We start from the raw sequence: 25,681 nt of genomic DNA, 5'->3' as shown, positions 1-25,681 counted from the left end.
TGTTTAATAATTAAAGCTCTGATTTGAAATTTCATAATATATTTGGTTTTTATTAAAGTGATCATTATAGTTTGTGGTGTTTGCCAGATATTTAGGTGCACAACATTTACCACGAGCTGAATATTTTTCACTCATGTAAGAGATTCATATCTACCATATGTTATGCATCCAGTTATAAGTTCATTTCCTACACAGGGTGAAAATTTGTACTTTCTTATTTTCCTGTTTTATATATTCTAGATTGTCAAATGGACCGAATATCTATTGTCAAAATCATTTTGTAGTTGATTTGGCTTACCAGATGATGTTTTGCACTTGTAGTGCAAGTAAATTAATTTATACCAACTTAGTGTAAGATTGATGCTTTGGCCATGTAACTACAACAGGTTCATATAAATGCTGTGGTGATAAAATATTTGTGTTTTAAAGTGTTGCATATGAGAATCATGTTGCAGTATACTTGTATAATGTGAGATATATACTGCATACTGGACAATTATCTCTGCATCATGTTAACTGGCATGACAAGGCCTAGGTTTTTCTGGGAGATTGGAGTACTGGGGAGTTTTAGTTCTAGAGCATCTGGGTGTGAAGAATAAAGAGCTGGGGGAGTGGTGAGCATGCTTTGTGTGATTTTACAGCTTACAGGAGAGGGCTACACACTTCAGTGACTTCTCAAAGTTCTTCATAGATAAGCGAAATGAGAAGGAAACAGAACAGTGCTTCCATACCCACAAAATGAAACTCTAGTCACCACCTTCATAAAGATACTGTATAAAAAGTCATTACAGTTTTTCAAATCTTTTTATCCAATTTCAAACTTTTGTTTAACTACAAATCACTGAACTCTAGAAGACACTAGGATCCAGGTGCCAGATCCAGATTTTTGTGGAACTGTTGTACAATGCTGTGTCTGGCAGGGATGCTGGAACAAGTGATCTCTTTGGGTTTGTTTTGTTGTTTGTTGTTTTTAAAGGAAAAAATCCAATGTTTAGTAATATGGCTGAGAATGAACCTTTTCATACAGCTGTGCACAAGGAATTCCTTCCTCACTCCCATGACTATCAACTGAAGTCATAAGACTAGAGAATCAAGATGATAACTATGACTCTTGTGCTGTTACGAATGGATTTCGGTGGATATTTACCCTCTTTCATTCTGGGATACCCACTGCGTGCTCCCACAGTTTAAATTGGAATACCTAGCTGGCTATCGGTAGTAGCAGATGCACTGAAAGCATTTCCATGATTTGGTGGGCAGAGAGTGCTCTCTATATATGCTTCCCTGGCTCTTTGCCATTGCTTTATTTATAGCAAATAGCATATTTTGGTGGCATTGGACTTGTATCTTTTGTTGCTCAGGGTAGGGTTGCCAGGTGTCTGGTTTTTGACCGTAACACTTGGTCGAAATGGGACCCTGGCGGCTGCGGTCAGCAGTGCTGACTGGACTAAGTCTGGTCAGCGGTGCTGCAGTGCTAAGGCAAGCTAGTCCCTACCTGTCCTGGCACTGGGGCACACCACAGAAGCAGCCAGCAGGTCCGGCTCCTAGACAGGGGGCCACTGGGCTCCATGCACTGCCCTTGCCCTGAGCACCAGGTCTGCACTCCCATTGGCTGGGAACCACGACCAATAGGAGTTGGGAGGGGGGAGGTGCCTGCAGACGAGAGCAGCGCGCGGAGCCTCCTGGCCTCACCACCTAGGAGCCGGACCTGCTGGCTGCTTCTGGGGCCCAGCGCGGAGCCAGAACAGGCAGGGAGCCTCCCTTAGCCCTGCTGCGCTGCTGACTTGGAGCTGTACCCAAGGTAAGCCCGCACCTCAACCTCCTGCCCCAGCCCTGAGCCCCCTCCTGTATCCCAAACCCTTCATCCCCATCTGTTGTAACAACCAGGCAAAGTATTAACAAACTTCAACAGGACTTTATTTTTAAAGTGGAAACCTTGTTAGCAAGCTGCTGCTACACCCTCTGTAACTCTCACTCTGCCTCCTCAACTCCTCCCCCTTTCCTTCCTGTTTTCTGTCCTTTCAGACTCCCAACAGCCAGTGCTCCCAGTTCTAATAATTACAAGCAACATCTAAACAGCACACTACCCCAGAGCCCTCACCTCCTCCCATACCCCAACCCCCTGCCTCAACACATAGCCCCCTCCCTGTCATAAACAGATAGTTAAGGGTTAATGTCTCTTTTACCTGTAAAGGGTTAAGAAGCTCAGTAAACCTGGCTGACACCTGACCAGAGGACCAATAGGGGGACAAGATACTTTCAAATCTTGGTGGAGGGAAGTCTTTATCTGTGCTTTTTGTGTTGTTGTTGTTGTTCGCTCTCGGACTGAGAGGGACGGGACATCAATCCAGGCTCTCCAAATCTTTCTGAATCAGTTTCTCACGTTTCAAACTTGTAAGTAATTAGCCAGGCAAGGCGTGTTAGTCTTATGTTTGTTTTCTCAACTTGTAAATGTTTCTTTTTGCTGGAAGGATTTTACCTCTGTTTGCTGTAACTTTGAACCTAAGGCTACGGGGGTCCCTCTGGTCTATAGGAATCTGATTACCCTGTAAAGTATTTTCCATCCTGATTTTACAGAGATACTTTTTACCTTTTCTTTCTTTAAATAAAAGCTTTCTTTTTAAGAACCTGATTGATTTTTCCTTGTTTTAAGATCCAAGGGGATTGGGTCTGGACTCACCAGGGATTAGTGGGGGGGAAAGGAGAGGGGATGGTTAATTCCTCCTTGTTTTAAGAACCAAGGGGTTTGGATCTGTGTTCACCAGGGAAGTGGTGAAGTCTCTCAAGGCAACCCAGGGGGGGAAAGTTTTGGGGGGACAGAAAGTGCCCCAGACACTGAAATTCTGGGTGGTGGCAGTGTTACCAGATTTAAGCTAGTAATTAAGCTTAGAAGGGTCCATGCAGGTCCCCCACATCTGTACCCCAAAGTTCAGAGTGAGGAAAGAAACCTTGACACTCCCACACTCCAAATCCCTTGGCCCCACTCTGCAGCCTCGAGCCCCCTCCTGCATCCCAAACCCCTCATCCCCAGCCCCAGCCCCACCCCAGAGACTGCACCCCGGTCCAGAGCCCATACCCCCTTCCACACCCCAACCCCCTGCCTCAGCCCACAGCCCCCTCCTGTATTCTGACTCGCTCAGCCCCAGCCTGCAGCCCCCTCCTGTGCCCCAAGCCCCTTATCCCCACCCCAGAGCCCACATCCCCAGCTGGAGTCCTCACCCCCTCCCAGTCTCCAAATCCCTACCCCAGCCCGGAGCCCCCTCCCGCACCCTGATCCCCTCATTTCTGGCTCCATCCTGGAACCTGCATCCCCAGTTAGAGCCCTCACCTGCTCCAGCACCTCAGCCCCCTGCCCTAGCCCAGTGAAAGTGAGTGAGGGTGGGGGAGAACAAGCTACCAAGGGAGGGGACATGTAGTGAGCAAGGGTGGGGGCAGGGAAGGGGCAGGGCTATGATGTTCAAATTTGTATGATTAGAAAGTTGGCAACCCTACAGGTTGACTATCCATCCTTCGCTTCAGCATATGGATTTCTGCATCTCTTCAGTTATAATTTTACTGAAGTGCAGCTGCTGGCCCACTAAACAGGCCACAGCTTTCATTTTATCAAGTGAGCTATTAACTAGACAGAATTTATGGTCCAAAAGTAATTCATTAGTAGAATACTTGGGAATTGTTTCTACAGGCAGTAATGCTGTTTGAATTATCAAAGTACAAATTAAAAGCTTAAGAAGAGATTAAGGCTTGCAGGAAATAATAAAATAACTCCCATTTTGAAGTTTCTGTAACCTACCATGGCGTGCAAACTTTGCTGCCACAGAGGTCTAAAACAAAACCCTCTGTAGCTGCTGTTTAAATGTTAAACTTTAAAACACTATGGAAACTTGTATCATTTTTCTGAGGAGATATGTTTCTGTGTTTATTAAACATTGAGCAAGCCTTGTTGTTAATTGTTCACTGTGGTAAGAGAAGCAAAGGGGATTTGCTATTGTTTGTATCTAGTTATAAGATCATCTGATGATGTTACATATTTGAGTTGGGTTTGTGAAATGCTGCAGTGTTTTCTTTACATTTTAGTAGCCAGAAGTTAATTTGCATGTCTCAAATGGACATGACATCATCATGGGCAGTTCAGTCAGGCCCCAATTCCTGCAAATGCTTATGCACATGCTTAACTGGATTACTCTGTAGTCCTTGTGCATGTGCTTAGCTTTACCACTATGTGGTCACAGGGGGACTGCTTAGGGTAGTGAAGTTAAGAACGCCCATAAGTCTTTGCGGATCAAGGCCACAGTGTATATAGTACACAGAAAGAAGTGTATGGTAGGGCTTTATGCTGGTTAATAGGTTAGGCTGCCAAAGACTTGACTGCAGTTCTTGGGCTACATCATAAATACACTTATGAGGCCTCTGTCTATCTTACTTTTACAATCAAGTTGTGGACCTGATCACAAAAATCTGTATGGTCAGACCCACCCATTCAAAAGTCATGTATCACATCCATCAAAATCATGAGATTCTATAAAAACAAGAAATGTTGTCTTCCCTTGTTTTTTGTTTTGTTTGTTTGTTTTTAGTATAAGTTAAAAGTCTTGTATGTCTCCAGGAGCTGTGGCTTTAAAGAAACCACCAAATATCATGAGACTCACAATAAGATCATGTGCTGACATTGTTGCTTCAGTTAAATTGCCATCTTACATGTTTATGTAGTCTAACACACAGGGCCTCCATCTGATTGGGGCTTTTGGGTACAACTGAAATATAAATAATAATGATTTATAGTAGAGACAGGAGACTTATGATGCTAAGTATTAACTGGGACCTGAAGAGACATCCACTACTGTTGAGCCCCATCTATGATATGGATTAGAAGCATGTTGCAACCGGATCCCCTGACTCAGCTGTAACTCTAGTGCATCCATAGTTGAACTGTGGAATCCTCTAAAGGCTCTGTTGTCAAAACTATCGTGTGTTTGCTTGAAGGGAGAGCATCTAGTTTTAAAATTTTGAGTAGGATATTCTTTTGAGTTCATATGAAAAAAATGTTGCAAGGGTCTTGTATATTATAATTCTTTGTCTTACAGTGAAAAGCAGCTCTGCTTTCCTGTCACTGAGATGTCCTTCTAGGTCAGACCAAATACTAAGTGGTCAATTCCCATTATTTGGATGCACAATGATTTTGTTTTCTTTCTCTGTTTTAGTGCTAAACAAACAGAAGTGTCAGAATAAAAGTGTTAAACATAGAGGAATTCATTCTACTTACAAAAATACATCAAATATATTGTTATTAATCATGTGATTAAAAAAATTAATTACAATGAAAAAATTAATCACACTTTTAATAAGAGAATACCATTTATTTAAATGTATTTAACTTTCTATGTTTTTGAAATGTTTTTCTACATCTTCAAATATATTAATTTCAATTACAACACAGAATACAAAGTATACAGTGCTCCCTTTATTTTTTTATTACAAATATTTGCACTTTAAAAAACAAAAGAAATAGTATTTTTGAATTCACCTAGTACAAGTACTGTAGTGCAATCTCTTTATTGTGAAAATGCAACTTACAAATATAGATTTTTTTCGTTACGTAACTGCACTCGAAAATAAAACAATGTAAAACTTTAGAGCCTACAAGTCCACTAAGTCCTATTTCTTGTTCAGCCAATTGCTCAGACAGACAAGTTTGTTTACATTTTCAGGAGATAATGCTGCCTGCTTATTGTTCACAATGTCACCTAAAAGTGAGAACAGGTGTTCACATGGCACTGTTGCAGCTGGCGTCACAAGATATTTACATGCCAGATGCGCTAAAGATTCATGTGTCCCTTCATGCTTCAGCCACCATTCCAGAGAACATGCATCCATGCTGATGACAGGTTCTGCTTGATAACAATCCAAAGCAGTGTGGACTGACACGTGTTCACTTTCATTATCTGAGCCAGGTGATACCAGCAAAAGGTTGATTTTCTTTTTTGGTGGTTCAGGTTCTGTAGTTTCTGCGTTGGAGTGTTGCTTTTTTAAGACTTCTGCAAGTATGCTCCACACCTTGTCCCTCTCAGATTTTGGAAGGCACTTCAGATTCTTAAACATTGGGTCCAGTGCTGTAGCTATCTTTAGAAATCTCACATTGGTACCTTCTTTGCGTTTTGTCAAATCTGCAGCGAAAGTGTTCTTAAAATGAACAATATAGGCTGGGTAATCATCTGAGACTGCTATAACATGAAATGTATGGCAGAGTGTGGGTAAAACAGAGGAGGGGACATACAATTGTCCCCCAAGGAGTTCAGTGACAAATTTAATTAACATGTTATTTTTTTAATGATTGTCATCAACATGGAAGCATGTCCTCTGGAATGGTGGCTGAAGCAAGAAGGGGCATACATATGTTTAGCATATCTGGCATGTAAATACCTTGCAATGCTGGCTACAAACGTCCCATGCAAAATGTCCCATGTGAACACCTGGTCTCACTTTCTAGTGACATTGTAAATAAGAAGTGGGCAGCATTATCTCCTGAAAATATAAAGAAACTTGTTTGTCTTAGTGTTTGCTGAACACGAAATAGGACGGAGTGGACTTGTAGGCTCTAAAGTTTTACATTGTTTTATTTTTGAGCGCAGTTATGTAACAAAAAAGATCTATATTTGTAAGTTGCATTTTCATGATAAAGAGAGTGCACTACAGTACTTGTATGAGATGAACTGAAAAATACTAATTTTACAGTGCAAATATTTGTAATAAAAAATAATATAGAGTGAGCAATGTACGCTTTGTATTCTGTGTTGTAATTGAAATCAATATATTTGAAAATGTAGAAAAACATACAAAAATATTTAACTTTCAACTGGTGTTAAACAATAGAATACTGTGATTAAAACTGAAATTAATCACAATTAATTTTTTGAGTTAATTGCGTTAATTAACTGTGATTAATTAACAGGCCTACTATATATGCATATCTGCAGGCAGTTCTCAGCTAGTCCATATACAAATACATCATGTTTCTCTAGCCTTAGAATAACTGAATTTGCTGTGTGCCCTATGATCACTTTTAGACCTGTCCCAGGACAGACTTTTTGCCTCCAAAAGGTAAACCTTTCCTCCAGCTCCACTCAGCAGTCTCTCCACCCTTAAGGACTCTATCTCAGCAGCAGGGACTGTAAAGGAAATGTTCACACTAGTAAATAAAACTCTGGAGAAAATATTCAGAGCTGTTTTATATTTAAATAATACAGAGTGACACTCTGTCACATTGCCTTAGGAAATAGTGTCTGGGACAGAAAAGAGACCAGTGGTATTTTTCTCAAATTCATTGATGCACATCCAGTGGTTAGAGCAGTAAACTGAAAGTAAGCATTCCAAATTCTAGCAAAGCCTCTGTGGCCTTGGGTTAGTCATCTAATATTTGTGCCTTGGTTTCCCCATATTTAAATTGTGTTTAAAACCATCTTCATATGTATTGAACACAACTAATGTTGGTAAACTTTAAATTTATTGGCTTAAAGGTTTTATGTACATTAAGTACAAAGTATCATATTACTGTGTGTGTGTGTGTGTGTGTGTGTGTGTGTGTGTGTGTGTGTGTGTGTGTGTGTATCATAGCTGGAGCTGGCAGTGCCACCTATTATTCAAGTTGCCCAGCACTTCCCATTATAAGACTCTATTTTCGGTTGCTTATAACTTTATCAAACTTTTACTGTTTGGGATAAATATTTCCATGCTGGGTGGGTGTTTGCATCAGACTGAATTGTTTTGAATAGATTCAGCCAAAATGGTTCAGGTGATTCCAAAAACAAGGTTGGGTGGAAAAATACACTGTTTTGCTATGATAAATTCTTACATCTATTTCATTGAGAAGATCTGGTACCCCGATGCTTTGGAGTAGGGACTTGAAATTTGGTGGGGATTTGCCTTTGTGATAGGGATGTGCCTATTGCTATACATATGAAAATCAGCCCAATATGGCCAAATTATAATCCTTTAGAAAATTTCATAGAATATCGGGGTTGGAAGGGACCTTAGGAGGTCATTTGGCCCAAAGCAGGACCAATTCCCAACTAAATCATCCCAGCCAGGGCGTTGTCAAGCCTGACCTTAAAAACTTCTAAGGAAGGAGATTCCACCACCTCCCTAGGTAACCCATTCCAGTGCTTCACCACGCTCCTAGTGAAAAAGTTTTTCCTAATATCCAACCTGAACCTCCCCCACTGCAACTTGAGACCATTACTCCTTGTTCTGTGATCTGGTGCCATTGAGAACAGTCTAGATCCGTCCTCTTTAGAACCCCCTTTCAGGTAGCTGAAAGCACCTATAAAATCCCCCCTCCTTCGTCTCTTCTGCTGACGAAACAATCCCAGTTTCCTCAGCCTCTCCTCATAAGTCATGTGTTTCAGCCCCCTAATCATTTTTGTTGCCCTCCGCTGTACTCTTTACAATTTTTCCACATCCTTCTTGTAGTGTGAGGCCCAAAACTGGACACAGTACTCCAGATGAGGCCTCACCAATGTCGACTAGAGGGAAATGATCACTTCCCTCGATCTGCTGGCAATGCCCTTACTTATACAGCCCAAAATGCCGTTAGCCTTCTTGTCAACAAGGGCACACTGTTGACAGTTTACACGTATCCTGTAGAAATACGTTAGTTTAGCAGCTAAAATCTTTCAAGATTCCATCCATACTGAACATAGATGAGGGCATGGCAAAAGCCATTGCTTCTACCCTGTGATGCCCTAGTGCTAAAGGAAGGTGTGCTAGGAGAAAGGGGAGATCAACTCCTGATGACTTTTATTTTCAGTAAAACTTTCCTGAGTTCGTAAACTTTCGTTCCTGAAACATTGCTAAGGAAATCCCTTCTTTCCACATGAAGCATAACAGTCCAATTTTACAGGACTTTACTTCCAATATAAAACCACCTTAGGAAAAGGAAATTAAAGATGATACTTCCTTGGCTTGTGCCTAGAGATACCTATTGAAGTCTGATAGTCCTACTTGTGTGTGGTGTTTCATATCATATGGTTATATTTAGAAATAATAGGATGAGTTAAAGACTGAGTCAATCTTAGTTTTGAATTTGTTTGATTGTGTTTGGTTTGATTTTCTTGGTTAATAGTATGGGGCTTTGCTAATAACTGAAAATTAAAATGCAGATAAGTTTCATCTCAGCTGTTTAATGTAGGTGGCAAAAGTAATGAATATTAAGTTCTTCTTTGAGTGATTGAACATATCCATTCCACTTTAGGTGTGTGCATGCCCAGCATGCTAGTGTAGGAGATTTTTCCTTTAGTGGTACTCACTGGATCTTGTGTGATCCTCGTAGCACTGGATTAGGCACACCAGCATTGGTTCTTCAGTCTGTGGACCCTCTCTGTCAGGTCTCCTTTAACATTACCTACAGAACCTGACCTGATTTCCAAGAACCAGAGTCTCATGCTATAGCTCAGTCTGGCCACTCTTCATCTTATGACCTGGATACTCCATGCTCAAGAAGCAAAGTTTTGGAGAATGTGCAAAACATTCTTATGAACCAGCAAGAAGCCATCGACTAGATTATACTTACCTGTTGAAGTGAAAGCAATTCTCCTTATGGTCAGAGCAGAAGGGTGTGCTGCCAGTCCTAGCCTCTATCCAACATATTTTGGACTATTTATTCCACGTGAAGCAACAAGGCCTGTCAATTTAGTTCCATCAGAATTCAGCTGTCAGCTGTCTCTGCTTTCCACCCACCAATTATGGGCAGCTCACTGTTTTCTAATCCTATGTCAGTCAGATTCTGAAAGAGTCTGGATAGGTTATGGAGGTCATGAATCCCATTCCTCCATGGGATTTAATCTGCTGCTAACAAGGTTGATGATATCGCTCTATGAACAGGACTGCTCTTTGCTGCATCTATCCGTGAAAACAACGTTTTGGTCGCTATTAACAGGGGTGGGGGAGTTACGAGCATTGGTAGCTGACCCACCTAAAACAATTTTTTATATGGACAAGATATACTTTTATCCGCATCTGAAATTCTTAACTAACATAGTATTAGACTTCCACCTCAATCAAGTCATATATTTACTGACTTTCTGTCTTAGTCCCTATTCTCATAAGGATGAGAAGAGGCTTCATTCTTTGGATGTCAGAAGGGCATTGGCTTTTTACTTGGACAGAAGTAGGTTTTTTAGCTCATCAGCACAGCTATTCATGTCAGTTGTGGATAGTATGAAAGGTGCAGAGGATTTTGTCCTTGATTTCATCCTGCATATGTGTCACTTTGAACTTTAGGGTACAGATGTGGGGGACCTGCATGAGAAGCTCTAAGCTCAATTAACAGCTTAGATTTGGTCTGGCTGCCTCCACCCCCAAGCACTCCCTTCCCTGGGTAGCCTTGAGAGACTTCACCAATTTCCTGGTGAACACAGATCCAAACCCCTTGGATCTTAAAACAAGGAGAAATTAGCCATCCCCCCTTCTTTCTCCCACCAACTCCTGGTGGATCCAGATCCAACCCCCTTGGATCTAAAAACAAGGAAAAATCAATCAGGTTATTAAAAAGAAGGCTTTTAATTAAAGAAAAGAAAGGTAAAAGAAAGAAAAAAAAACCCTCTGTGGGACAGCATATCAGCTAATCTCACAGACAATAGATTGAAAACACAGGATGTTCCCCTGGGCAAAAATCTTAATACACACAAGAATACCCAGTTTGATAATTCCCTTAATGGCAGGGGAAGACAAGTCAAAGAAAATAAACATAAACCTATTTATTCCTTTCTAAAACTTACTACTTTGATAAGAGGCTGGTTCCTTGATCTTTTTCATTCTGGCTGAAACTGAAACTGACTAAACAAAGGAAACTTCCCTCCTTCCTTTTGAAACATCTTGTTCCCCCATTGGTTCCTCTGGTCAGGTGTCAGCTAGGCTAGGTGAACTTCTTAACCCTTTACAGGTAAAAGAGGCATTAACCCTTAACTATCTGTTTATGACAATATGTCTGTTACGACATTGCCAATGTACCCCCTCCAAGAAAGGTGGTAGCACACACTACAAGATCTCAAGCAGCTTCCACAGCTTTTGGCTCTAGTACCTATAACAGACGTTGGTAGAGCTGCAGCTTTGTCTCAGTATATACCTTTGCTATTCATACTACATGTAATCATTGAAGAGATGATGCCAAGTTTGGACAAGTAGTTCTTCAGTCATTATTCAGATAAACTCCAAAACCCATCTCCTGGATTGAACTGCTTGTAAGTCACTTAAGGTGGAATGGACATGTGCAGTCACTTGAAGGAAAAAGCAGTTACTAACCTGTTCTGTAACCATTGCTGTTCTTTGAGGTATGATGTGTGTGTCCGTTCCACGACACATCCTCCTATATCACAATATGATAAGAAGGAACTGAGGTGGTGGTCTGGGAAAGCTCCACCCTTTATACCATTATGCAGTAATATGAGATAGCTAAGAGCACATGTGCTGCCTTGATAGGTACTACTAAAGGAAAAATCTGACTCTGGCACACTGAATGCGCACACACACACACACATAATATGGAATGGCCATGTGCAACATATCTTGAAGAACAACAGTTACAGAACAGGTTAATAAGTGGTTTTTACTGCTTGAATTTTATATTAGTATGGGGGAAGGAGGTTGTGTTAATTAACTAGCTCTTTGATTTGAAAATAGACACAAAGTCAATAAGATGAATTCAGTAACTAGGTCTTGTGATTTTCTCGTGTACCATGGCTTTGGAAAAAAATCAGTTTTATAGAAACAAAGCTCTCTTTAAAGACTCTTAGAATAGAAGACAGCTGATTTTATACTGATTTTTATGCTTTTTGTTTGAAGAATGAAAAGGGTTTATAAATATCTTCTCTAAGTGGTTGAGAGAATTGCTAATTTGTATTTTAAAAATACTGTGGGTTTTGTCCATAAATTTGCATTTCCTGAGGTGAGTTTGCACGTAAGTCACATGGAAAAATCATGCAGTTTCTCATATGTAATTCACATGAAAATGGTATACATGCATGTTACTTGGTTTACAACAGGAAATTCAGTGTGAATACTCTTTGAGCATTTTGCAAAAAGTATACAGAATGAAGAGGTTGGGGTAGGACTGCTCCCTTTTCTGGATTGAATACTTTCTAATTCAGAAATGAAAGTAGGTGTGTATGATTTTGAAAGCCTCAGGTTGGCACACTGCAATCTCACTTTGTACATTTTTCTAACCAACAGAAAGAGCACATATCCACTGCAGAAACTCATAAGGTTAACTTACTCTTGTTCACGTACATGATCTATTGTTTTATTTAAAAGTAATTTTAGTTATTTATGATCACTACCTTTTTCATTATAAAATATGTTACAATTTGGATGCAAGATAACTGGGTTTCATGTTGGATTTAATGGTAACTGAATGGAGCTGGAGTGACTTTATGCAATATATACTTGAGAACACAAGAGGGAGCTGGGAGAAGGTGTAAAGGAGGACACAGCGGGAGAGCTGCCACATTTTTGTGATTTGCTTAAATAAAGAATCTGGCTTAATCCTAGAGGTGGCTTCTCACCTTAGTCAAAATACAGTTTGTGTCTTTCTCCTCCTCTTCCCCTATCACAGATACAGAAATTTCTTGTCTGCTGTCCTCTTCCACTTGCCCTAGTGACACTGTCCCATCCCCTCTCCTGATCTCCCTTGTACCCATGCTCATGCCCTACATTACTCTTCTTCTCAGCCTCTCACTCCCCTCTTGCTCTTTCCTCTCAGAATACAAGCATGTTTTATTCTCTCTTATCTAAAAAAGTCCTAAACAAAACCAACAAAAAAACCCATGCTTAACACCACTTGCCTCGCTCGCAACTCCCTCATCTCCCTTCTTCCTCTCATGTCTAAGCTCATTGAACATGCTGTTTACAATCACCGTCTGAAGTTCCTCTCCTCCATTTCCATCCTACACTCTCTCCAGTCCAGTTTCCACTCCAGGCACTCCACTGAAACTGCTTTCATCAAAGTCTCTAATAACTTCCTAGCCAAACCTCAGAACCAGTATTCCTTCCTCATCCTCCTTGATCCGTCAGCTGCATGCAACACCATCAGTATGCTTCTTTTCTTGAAATCTTATCTCCTTTGGCTTCTGTGATTCTGTCCTCCCCTGATTCTCTTTCTACCTCTCTAACCATTCCTTCAGCAGGTCCTTTGGAGGATCTTTCTCATTCCCTTCCTCCACCTTCTATGGGGTTTCCACAGGGGACTGTTCTTGGTCTCCTCATCTTCTCCTTCCACATCTTAGCTTTTGGTAATCTCAACTGCAAAGAAATTCAATTGCCATGTCTATGCAGACAACTTGCATCTCTACTTGGTTTCTTCTATCCACACTAAAATCTCAGCCTCTGTCTAACATCTTGGGTATGTCTAGCCATCAGCGCAAACTCAGCAGATCGCTTAATATTCCTCTCCTGCCCACAAACCTTCCAGGCTATGTCTAAATCTTGCAGATTCAGTCTCCAGAACATCTCTAAGGCATTGCCTTTCCTATCTGTTCACACAAATTAATCTTTTGTCCAGGCTGTCATCTTACGTCTCAGTTGCTGCAACATCCTTTTCTCTAGCCTGCAGAAATGCAATCTTGACCTGCTCATATCCATTCAGAATGCTGCTGCAAAGATCATTTTCCTACCCCATCATTTTGACCATGTCACCCCTTTCTTTGCTTTCTCTGTCACATCAAGCATAAAAAAAAATGGAGATATACATCTCATAGAGCTGGAAGGGACCTTGAAAGGTCATTTAGTCCAGTCCCCTGCCTTTACTAGCAGGACTAAGTACTGTCCCTGACAGATTTTTTTTGCTCCAGATCCCTAAATGGCCCCCTCAAGGATTGAACTCACAACCCTGGGTTTAGCAGGTCACTGAGCTATCCCTCAGTAAAGCTATTTGTTTTTACTCTTAAGACTCTTCACAGCATGTTCCCACCCTATCCATCATCTCTCATTTGCTATCTAGATGGCATCTCCCATCTCCGATTGGCCCATGATGCCAGCCAGTCTGCATAGCCCACTTGTTAAATTGTCAAAAAAGCACCTTCATGCTTTCTCCCAGGCTACCCCTTGTATGGAAGAAGCCCCCTGTAAACATCCTCAAAACTACCTCACTATCTTTCAAAACCCTTCCTAAAACTCTTCTTTTCTGTGATGCCTATGCTAAACTTGACAACAAGTAGGCCATTGGTATGATGAGACCACTGCCTATCATGCTGACATTGTTTTCTTGTACTCCCCCATTTGTCTTCTGCTTGGTCTCTCCCCAAAGAGCTTACAGTTTACTTATTTTTGTTCTGTGTTTGTCTAACGGCTAGTGGGATCCTGGTCCATGACTAGGTTCCTGCGTGATACAGTAATACTGTTAATATAAAAGTTAATATAAGTGGTTGGTTGGTAAACAGTGAAGAATATGTACCAGGAAGCGAAACATGGTTTCAGCCAGTAAGGCCAGCTTTTAACTGAAATATACATCTATTTTTAAAAAGGGGAGAGGAATCGAAGAAATTTCAACACAGTCTCCTGGAGGAAAAGGGTACTTTTAAATGTAAAGTCTACCTCTCAAGAAACAAATACAATAAAAAAATACTTAATATTTGGTATAGATCCAAAACACCACAACAGTCAGGCTAAAAGGCAAAGTAATCAGCATAGTTATCTGACCTTTTGAGCTGTTACAAAATAGTATCTGTTTGCATACAGCTAATCTCTACTTTAATGGGTGGACATGAATTTCCATTTCTCCTCAGATCTGCAAAATTTGATCCACTCTATTCAACCCTCCAATTACTTGAATAAGAATGACTAAAAATGATTAGCTAAGGGAAAATTCATATGTTCATGTCCCACTTAAATGTGATGACAGGGCTTTTAGGATGAACTGTTTGGAATCATCTCAGTATGTCATCAAAACATTCTTTGGAACACCTTAATCAACATATCATTTATATGGTATAGTAAGAGCATCTTCCAAGTTTTGGAACAGTAATATTATGTTATCCATCAGTGCTTGTGTTATATATTTAAATAGGAGAAAGCTACTTCTAAGAGTCTAGTGTGATACTTGGATTGTTCAATCTTGTAAGGTGCTCTGGTAGCGTAGTTACTAAGTGTGATATAAATATTTAGCTCTCTAGATATATCATTTTATTTCCAAGTATATTCAGCACAACCTCTCACTCAGATGCCCTCATCAGGCAATTTCACCCTTTCATCCTTACTTTAAAATGTCATAGGTACTGTATGTGTTGCAGCACTTCTTAACGTGATAATATAGATCACCAGGACTCCTGACCATTGAAGCTAAAACCTACTTGAAAATAGTGTTAACAATGTGGTACTGTAAATCCATGCTGCATGCTTGACTTAGTCTGTAGGTGTACAGTAGTATGAAGAGAATTAAGCAAAACTGAATGTTCAGGACAAAGCCTTTGAGTTTACAAGATCCTGTGAAGACTGACCTTGATAGATACTGTGAGCAAATAGCTCCAGTTTTAATTGAATGACTTCCCAGCATGACAAGCTTCAGCAACAGTTGTATTTTTGTCTCTATATAACATGTGACTTTTCAGTCAAAGCCAGTCACTGAAGGGTAGCCAAGTGAATTAAATTGGAATGAAAAATCAAAGGCAGCTTAATGTTTCATGCTGGTCATAGATTAACAATTTTATGTTGCTGTGGAACAAAAGGCCAATGCATTCACACCAATTTCCAGTTTATAACACACTGTAATTCAAAGACTTACCTTAAGGAAAAAAGGCATTTTTCTTTATCAATAGATAGATTTCTTTACATAAAAAATGATAGGTGGTAGCTATAAATTATTAAAGGCATACATATTTATGCGCTCAGCTAATACAACACAAATCAGTTTGAGAATGGATTCACTAAATTGAAATAAAAATGGTTCAGCTGAAATCTCTTACTGCCGGAGCAGGATGATATATAAGCTGAGACCAATTACAAGTATTTATCTGTGTAAGTATGAAACTAAACATACATAGGATTTTTTTAAATGACATACTAGGTGCTGTTTGTTTTTCTCTCTCCTCCATTTTAATGAAGTGGAAAAGCATATTTTATTAAATTTACCACAGTAGCCAAATCTGACTTCTCAGATTGCTGAGAAAATTCTGCATATTTCTATTAAAAATGTTCCCTATTCTTGACTAAAATTACAAGAGTAGAACATGAATACTTAATTTCTAAATTTTTTCTAAATTTATGTATCATGAATGATGAATTAGTATGAAAAATTAGTATGTTTTGTAAATTGAATGTAAATATTTTATTTTAAAAGGGCTTAATTCAGTATGTACTACTTTAGACAAGATGTAAACAATTAAATAATATACATCTAAGTAGTGAATATTATTTAAAAGCACATACATTACACAATACCTAATACTATAATACAGTTTCTGACAATCCAAACATATGGTTTCATTGTCTAAGTTGTGAGAAGCTTCTTTTTTTCATCTAGGGTTGGATTGTGACTAGTCCTTATGCTGCTCATCCTGATTGTATGATTGCATTAGGGTTACCCACGGTATGGGTCTGGGTTTTGTGCAGGGTTTGTTCTCTGGGTGTTCCCCACAGAGAACAGGGTGGTGATGAAGAGGCAGAGACTGGGGGAGAATTGTCTGGATACATGGCAGGGGAAGTAAGCAGCATCCTTTCAAGGGCTTGTCATAACTTTAGTCCCAGATTTGGACCTTAGCGTCCAAAATATGGGGGTTAGCATGAAAACCTCCAAGCTTAGTCACCAGCTTGGACCTGGTACTTGCTGCCACCACCCAAAAAATTAGAGTGTTTTGGGGCACTCTGGTCCCCCTGAAAAACCTTCTCTGGGGACCCCAAGACCCAAATCCCTTGAGTCTCACAACAAAGGGAAATAATCCTTTTTCCCTTCCCCCCTCCAGGTGCTCCTGGAGAGATACACAGACACAAGCTCTGTGAATCCAAACAGAGTGACTCCCCCTCTCTGTTCCCAATCCTGGAAACAAAAAGAACTTTCCTATTCCCCCAGAGGGAATGCAAAATCAGGCTAGCAAATCCAACACACACACAGATCTCCCTGATCTCTTCCTCTCACCAATTCCCTGGTGAGTACAGATTCAATTTCCCTGAAGTAAAGAAAAACTCCAACAGGTCTTAAAAGAAAGCTTTATATAAAAAAAAGAAAGAAAAATACATACAAATGTTCTCTCTGTATTAAGGTGACACAACACAGGGTCGATTGCTTAAAAGAATATTGAATAAACAGCCTTATTCAAAAAGAATACAAATCAAAGCACTCCAGCACTTATATTCATGCAAATACCAAAGAAAAGAAACCATATAACTTACTATCTGATATCTTTGTCCTTACACTTAGAAATAGAAGATTAGAAAACAGAACTACTTCTCCAAAGCTCAGAGAAAGCAGGCAGCCAGAAAACAAAGACCTCAGACACAAACTTCCCTCCACCCAGAGTTGAAAAAATCCGGTTTCCTGATTGGTCCTCTGGTCAGGTGCTTCAGGTGAAAGAGACATTAACCCTTAGCTATCTGTTTATGACAGGGCTGCAGTAAATTACTTCTCCCCAGAACAAGAGGGGAGCAGGGGAGGAACTCTAAGTCACAGTTCCTTGAGGGGAGGTGTAATATACCATATCACTGCTTACTCTGGGCTGTACCTAAGGGTAATATTTAGATCTTAATATGTATGGCAAAGACTTTGACACTTTTTGTACCAATTTTAACCTTTCCTCCCTTTTTATGGAAGTGTTACAAAGGAAAGTGCTTTCATTTGCAGTTTGTAGTGCTTGATATTACAATATGATATAAAGCTTGCTTGGATTCTTGCATGAGTAACAGCACAGAAACATTATACCTGTATCATAGTGCTGCCTCCTAGTGTGACTCTGAGGGCTTGTCTTCACTACAGGAGTAAATCGACCTAAGTTACGCTACTCCAGCTACGTGAATAACATAGCTAGAGTTGATATAGCCTAGATCAGTGGCTCCCAAACTTCAACAACCTGTGAACACCTTTCACTAAAATATCCAGTCTCACGAATCCCATCCTAAAAATGAATATTTCCAGGGATTTTCTCCTTTATCTGAGTATAAATTATAAAAGCAGTGATCTGGGAAATATAAAATTTGTTTTTATGACATGCATATTACACACTATTTATTATTATTATTATTTATTATTACAGTATTTTGATTACATTATGAAAATGGTAACATTCTTCCAAGATCTCACTTTTGTAGCTTGTATCACTTTGAATAAGTCTGTTTATAAGACAAGGCTCCCATGTTTCATCAAGGAGTATCAGATGTGAAACATCATGAAGGTATTTAAGAAGCCAACTCAAAGAATTCCTCCTATACAAGCATTCAGGTCTTGAGCAGTCCAGGCAAATAATGCATATTACAACAAAGTTTAAACTTATTCTTCATAATAATTTTAAAAAACAATACTAGCTGCCTATTTAATTTTAAAAACAGCAAAAAATATCCACCCCCCCTTTCCATTTCTTATAAGGAGTCTTGAAGTGTAAATCTCCTCAGTGTGATAGATATGCTTGTTTTGATCTGCTTAGCTCTTGGAAGTCCAGGGGCTCCGGCCTGCTGGCCCCGGGCTGCCCAAGGTCTCTAAGGACAGCTCTGTCCATCATTAGGGACTTTTTTCCTGAGAACCCCCTGTAACATTTTACGAACGCCCAGGGGTTCCCGAACCCCAGTTTGGGAACCACTGACCTAGATTGACTTACCCCAATGTCTTTACTGAGCTGTGTTGATGGGAGATGCTCTTTGATTGACTTCCCTTACTCTTCTCAGAGAGCTGGAGTACCGGGTTCGACTGGAGAGCGCTCTGCTGTCAATTTAGTAGGACTTCACTAGATCCGCTAAATCAATCCCTGCTTCATCAATTGCAGCAGCATTGATCTCCCCAGTAGAGAGACCAGCCCTAAGTGATCTGTAGTCTTTTCTCTTATATCTATACATGATTTAGAGGCTTATAAATTGGCTGATTCAAAACAAAAAGTTGCTGTGAACAAAATTTAATGGATAGTTTTGGTTCTGTAAGTGCACAATGACCCTGATATTTTCTAGCAGTCAGGAGAACAAAACTTTAAAATATATATAATATTAACTTCAGAGTTCCTGTTTTTTACGTTACCTCAAATACTTATGGAACAAAAACTTTACACATCGGTGCGGCCACCCAGCCTCTTAGCACCATATCACAAGGACTCGTCTGTATTCAGAACTAAGTGTGTTCACCAGTCTGTACAAAATTACAATAAATTGAATGTATGCCAAAGCTGATCTCTAAACTTATTTCTATACCTTGCATATTAACTTATAGTAATTTAACAAACAAATTTATTAAACAGGACAAAAATGGTGGATACTGTCAAGCTGTCTGGAGTGGCTCACAACCATCAGTGCCAAATTCAGGGCACACAGTTAAAAAGCAGGGCACAAACCACCGATTGGTTGTGTGTGTTCCATACTTATATTTCGTCAATTAAGTATGAACCTCCTCAAGCACTATAACAGCTTAACGTAGGCAAGCTTGCCGGTGTGATACATGGTCCCCTACACCAAAAATCACAGTAATATTCAGGTTACTCTTAGTTCCAAAGGACCAGTCACTTACTGCAGGTCAATTGTTCCTCAGATCTCACATCAAAGACAACACTTGCAGCCAATCCTATAATAAATTAAGTAAATATTTATTAACTAGGAAAAAGAAATTTAGTTTTTTACAAGGTTAAAACAGATAATCATGCAGAAATGGGTTAAAGTCATAGGTGTCAACAAGTAACAGAAGCTGCTGTAACGTGCAAGCTCTGTATGTCCTTTAAGGGTAACCCAAACTTAACAGTCAGTGATCCCTCGTCTATGCTTAGAAGACTTTCACTCTCCGTGAAGTCCAAGTAGCATAGGGATAACAATTTCTTCTTGACAGGGATTTTTATTCCCTTCCCCCAGAGCTCAAGTGTTTGTGCGTATCCCCTCTTCATGGTGGGTGTGGGTGGCGGAGCAATCAACCAAGTATTTTGTCTACCGATGTTCCATGCTGGCTTGTCTGATGTTTATGGGCCTTCTTCTGTTGGAGAAGAGAGGACACCTCCTGTGGTAAGCTAGCATTTCACGCTTGCTAATAGTTCTCTCCTGACTTGGGGAGGGGGTTACAATTTTAGAGCAAACACTTAAATATTACCTTATAACATGGAATACACAGATTAATGCATGCAGCAACTCACAAGCATTTCAAAGTCTAAACACGTTTATAAATCTAATGCCTATTTTAACAATACCAACACACAGGTGAGCTAGACTGGTTTCCAGCTATGTATTTGTCAGTGTTCTTTGAGGCCCAGGGGCAGTGGTTTGAGCAGGCATCTGGTCTGCCAGCATCACAGATATCTATAAAAAAAAATACTAACTCTATTTTAAATATAGCCTGGATGGATAAACACAAGGTGAGGAGGCTATTATATTCAGAGGGATATTATTAAAGTAAGTTTAATAGTTTTTGCTTTTAAACATATTTTTCAAGCTTTCTGAATGGTAGCATATTTTATAATCATAGACTGTCAGGGTTGGAAGGGACCTCAGGAGGTCATCTAGTCCAACCCCCTGCTCAACGCAAGACTCATCTCCAACTATAATGGCCCCCTCAAGGGTTGAGCTCACAATCCTGAGTTCAGCAGGCCAATGCTCAAATCACTGAGCTATCCCTCCCTCCATAATGATAATACGGATTCCAAATCTTTGTTTGTGGGAGACTGTGAGATTGCCTAATTTCTTATGTGCATATTACTAACCCTTCTGGATCCAGGACCATTTTTCCTATGTAACCATCACTCTCTGTTAAATATCAACTGCTTTTGTGTGACCTAAAATAGTAATCTCACTAAATCATGTTCACTCATCAAATTTGTATTTAGATATCTGGCTTTCATGTTATCAGACTATTTAGGTTAAATCATTTGATTTCATCTCTTGAGTAATTAAGGTATATAATGCATCTGCAGCCACTAAAGCAGACACACTGCAGTCTGAAGGCTCTAGATTTTTCTAAAACATACTATGATAAAGTATAATTAACAAGGGCCCAAGTCAGCAAAAATTGGTACAAGTTTTTTGTTGCACTAGCTCCAAAAAATGGCTTCTGTTACTAAGTGCAGCACTAAAGTCAGATTGATTTTTTTTCTTTGACTTAAATTTGTCAACACAAACTCTAAGGTATTAATTTTAATATTTCATTTTCAGATCATAGATTTATCGATCTGTATTTCTTTGAAAACGGTGTGGATTTGTATAACTTGTATTCAACTAATTAATATCAAGAATATTAAAACTTAACTCATACTGTATTTATAATCCATCTACTGTAATTTTCTTATCTCCGGCAGTAATTTAGCTATAACAACAGTCAGTGTAAAAGTACTTGAGCAAATATATAAGTTATTCACAAACAGCATTAGACAGTGCTTGAAAGTTGAAGTAATTGTATTATAAGATGAGCAAGTAAACATTTTGGAAACAATTTAGCAAAAATACAGAAGTTTAATATGGACAACCAAAATATACTGTATTCCTTTTAAAATCTTCAAATTTCTGACTATACAAACTGAGTTTTATGTTAATGTGAGAATTGAAGGGAACTCCTAAGCCAGAAAGATATTCTGAAAAAGTTTTATTGAAAATTATGCTACTGTAGTACACAAACTCTGTTATTCAATTGTAGACACCACACGTCATTAAACTAATGCTCAAGTGTATGTTAATGCAAACTTATGGTTATAAATTAAAAGAAAAAAACAAAAACCCAACCCATCAGATGTAAAGCTGAAAGTTATGACTAAAGTGTAAACTTGACTACGTTGCTTGTGATGGATGTAGTAACTTGTGCTGGTGAGAAAATGTATTATCCCCTACTAGGGAAAATCTTAATTTTTCATAACAAAATTGAAAACATGAAGACAGAGGAGGAAAAAAAATTTATTTTTACAATCCCCTTCCCCCAAATATCTGTATTCCAGGGAGGAAACACATCAGTTTTGAGGGTTTTATTTTTCTGACAAAAGTGCATTTTTTTCTGAATGAATCAGATATTTTCTATGAAAATTTTCATTTAACTGAAAACCTAATTTTTCAGCAAAAAAGTTGTTATGGAAAATTTTTGACCAGATTTAATAGTAACTCCATGTAGAATATAGCTGGTTTCCAGGGATGCTGGGGACTGGCTAATTTGCCATGGTTAAGAGATAGGTGAGGTTGGGATAGAGAGATGCTTTTGGAGTTGAGGTTTGTGACCATGGGAAGAAAGAGAGTCTATTAGCCTGCCTTCCACATCAACTACGCTCTCAGCTGAGGGACCAGCACTAGGAAGGCGGCCAAAGCTGGACTGGAATTCTGAGAACTCTTTGTGGGACATGGGGAGGGAGCATGAGGCATCCATTGCCTGCCATTGTTTACACAGGAATGAGAGGTGGGATGGGTCTCATTCATCAGGGAATGGGGAGAGGGAGAGACTAATGGGATTACAATGAATAAATGAGTGCACTCATTCAAATTCTGAAGGGCTAAATTACATTTAATGAGCTATCCATCAGAAATATGACTTACGTGCTTTGTGAGCAAGTTAACGTATTGTCAGTATATAATCTTGTCAGCTCTCATGATTTTATTGTGACTCAAGTGATTTTCATCATCTTTTTCCAACATGAAGGTTAGGTAGGGCTGAAGTTATAAGCAGATTCCATCCACATCTTATTTGAGCTGCCATTGGAGCCTATTTGGTGGGGGGGTGGGGGAAGGGGAGAGGCATTGCCTGGATGGCTTTATTTACTGTGTTATATCACTGTCTCCTTGAGCATCTGGGACCTCTCTTACCATGCAGTCTTTCATAGAGAATAATTGTAGGCAATAGATGTGGGGTCCTTCTAGCAACAAGTTAAACAATTGCACCTGACATCTTTTGATGATTGTAGTCATGCACTGCACTTTCACTCTCCTATGAATGTCATTTCTTAGTTTATCTAGCCTTGTAACACCTAGTATATGGTGTAGACACCTCATTTCATGTTTGCAGCTCTTGCTCCAGATACTTGCATGAAGTAACATGGGTGCAATAAGCATTGTATGTACTATGGTTTTGGCAGTCATGGACACTGATTTGAGGTTCCAAATGCTTTTATTCAGGCATGCAAATGTTCTGTTGGCAGTGGCTATCAGCTTGGCAATATCACCTTTATCATGGCTGTCATGTGTTATGGTGAAACCCAAATAGCAGAAGCTGTCAACATCATTAATGATTAGTTTCATTTGCTTCTTGATTTTTTTTTTGATTTTACCATTTTGATTTGGTCTTTTGCTCATTCGTTCTTAATCCCCATTCTCTGACTGTTGTGTATGGTTTGGTATATGCTTCTTCATTGTATTCCTCTGCAGGCATTATCATTATGATATCATCAGTAAAGTCAAGATGATTGATAACTTGTCCCAATATCATACATCAGTTTTATGGAGAGAGTTAGCCAAAATGTTTTCTAAGTATAAAGCAAAAAGGTTTTGTTGAGTGTGCCTCGCTGTTTTTACTTCCAACCACCGTTCACTGTTACTGCATGTCAAGTAATGCTATACAGACTGCAGTACTTGAATCAGCTTATTGCTAAAACTGTGCCGCTTGAGTACTTTCCACAAAGCCTCTCTGTTATGGAGTTGAATATTATCCTAAAGTCAATGAATGTGCAAAACAGGGGTACATTGAACTCTGTGTCTAAGACTTGATGAAAAACAAATATCTGATCTATGGTGGACCATCCAGTTCTCAACCCAGTTTGTGACTCAGAGGATTTCTTCTGCTCTTCGTTATTTGGCCTAAAGCCACTCTACAGAATATCTTGCTAGGAATGCTTATGCCACCTATTTCTCTGAAGTTATTGCAATTTGTCAGGTCACCCTTTTTTAAACAGTGGAAGAATTGAGCATTGCCAAGCTTCAGGGACTTCACCTTAGTCCAGATGAGGTTAAATAATTTGCAAAGGATAATCTGACCATGCCTCTTCTTCTGTGTTCTAACACTTCAGGTGGTATATCATCTGGACCAGATGCTCTGTTGTTTTTCAGGGACCTGACTGCAACTTAAATTTCTGCATCCAGTGTGTGTTCTCCTCCTTCACAACTGATGGTCTCAAGGACAGCTGGGCCACCTTGATTATTCTTGTTCAATAACTGATGAAAATATTGTTTCCATGTTTGAGCTTGGGATTTTGGGGGTTTTTAACCTGTCTCATGAAAACATGATGAAAGGCTACTAACTCGTGAATTTTCCCTTATTCAAATAGCCACCATCTCCTATTACTGTTAGTGGAATTGAAGCCAGCAAGATGACCACCATATCCCTACAATGTATCTGCATGTGGAAGTGAAGCTGACCTTAATTAAGTTGGCTGCCATCTCCAACTGTTTTCAGTGAGATTGCAGCAATGCCCACAGGCAAAATGGATGCCACTCTATGGTTCATAGAGCTAGACAGGACACGAACTGTGAGATGCAGCAGAGACACTGTGAAAGGTGAATGAGGAGAATGAGATGGAGCAGGGAAGTGGGATATCAGGAGTAAGGGCCCAAAGCTAGCCGGCTACCTGCTAGTGTAACCCCCAGGAGTCTAATGAGCATAGATGGCCCTAATTGAGCCTGATTTAACTAAACTGCCTGATTGGCTGTGGGGATCAGCAGACTTGCCCCTCAGACCAGCAGCAGCAGCAAGGCACTAGCGACTCAAAGCATTTGCCCACAGTTGCAATAGCTCCTGTGCCTGTTTATTTCCAGCCTTGCTCCAGATTTGTTCATGCCCTGCTCCTGTCTTGGAACCAGCCCTGATCCTACCTTGCACCCAGCCTTGCCCCTACCTAACCTCAATCCAGATAAAATAGTTCTGTTCCTTGGCTTTGATTGACCTTTGATCTCTGGCTTCTGCTCTGACACTTGGCTCTGACATCTGGCCTCTGATTCCTGGCTTACAGACTCTTGTTCTAAGGGCTAGGCCTAACTCCTGCTTTGATCATCGGGGCTGATTCCTGCTCTAACGACTAAGTAAGACAACCCATGTCCCAGTCTTGTGACATGGGATTCAAGGAGATTTTGGGGGTGGGAAAGAGACTGAGGGGATGCAGAAGACCGTGATGGGGTAGGAGATAGAATGGCAGGTCCCCCATGCTTGGAGATACTGGTGGGGCAGTGGACTCCCCTCTCAGTTGCCAGACGAAGGCAGTATTACCAATTGCTGTGAACTGATCGTGAGACACAGGTTTGGAGCCTGCAGGAGGAGCTTTCATGATGAAGTGAGAAGCTCCTCTGATTTTGTGATTTCTCATGGCAGGACATGTGGGCAGAACTCTGTGTGAGAGCCTCAGGGCTGAGGTCACAGACCTGCTCTGTCACTGAGCCTTGCCTTCATGTAAGGCCCTATGGCAGAGCGAGGGTCTGGTGCAGATGGAGGCAGGGGCAAGGGGAGTTTGAAAGTGGTGCTGCTGGGACCAGAGCACAGAAGAATCCCTGGGACAGCTAGAGACAGAAAAGTGTTGCTGCTATGTCAAAACAGTAATAGGAAATGGATGGCAGTACCCCTGTTTTAGAGGTGAGGAAA

The 25,681-nt window shown here is 40.1% G+C and overlaps 1 protein-coding gene across 1 annotated transcript in view; it reads left to right on the top strand.

The window, feature by feature from the left end:
* FMN1 (formin 1) overlaps positions 1–25,681 on the top strand; it is a 361,845-nt gene that overhangs the window by 2,054 nt on the left and 334,110 nt on the right. The window lies entirely within an intron of this gene.

Source organism: Gopherus evgoodei, chromosome 4, assembly GCF_007399415.2.
Source record: "Gopherus evgoodei ecotype Sinaloan lineage chromosome 4, rGopEvg1_v1.p, whole genome shotgun sequence".
In the NCBI taxonomy this organism is placed as follows: Eukaryota; Metazoa; Chordata; order Testudines; family Testudinidae; genus Gopherus; species Gopherus evgoodei.
Note: the sequence above shows the minus strand (reverse complement) of the source record. Positions and strands in the feature narration are given on the sequence as shown.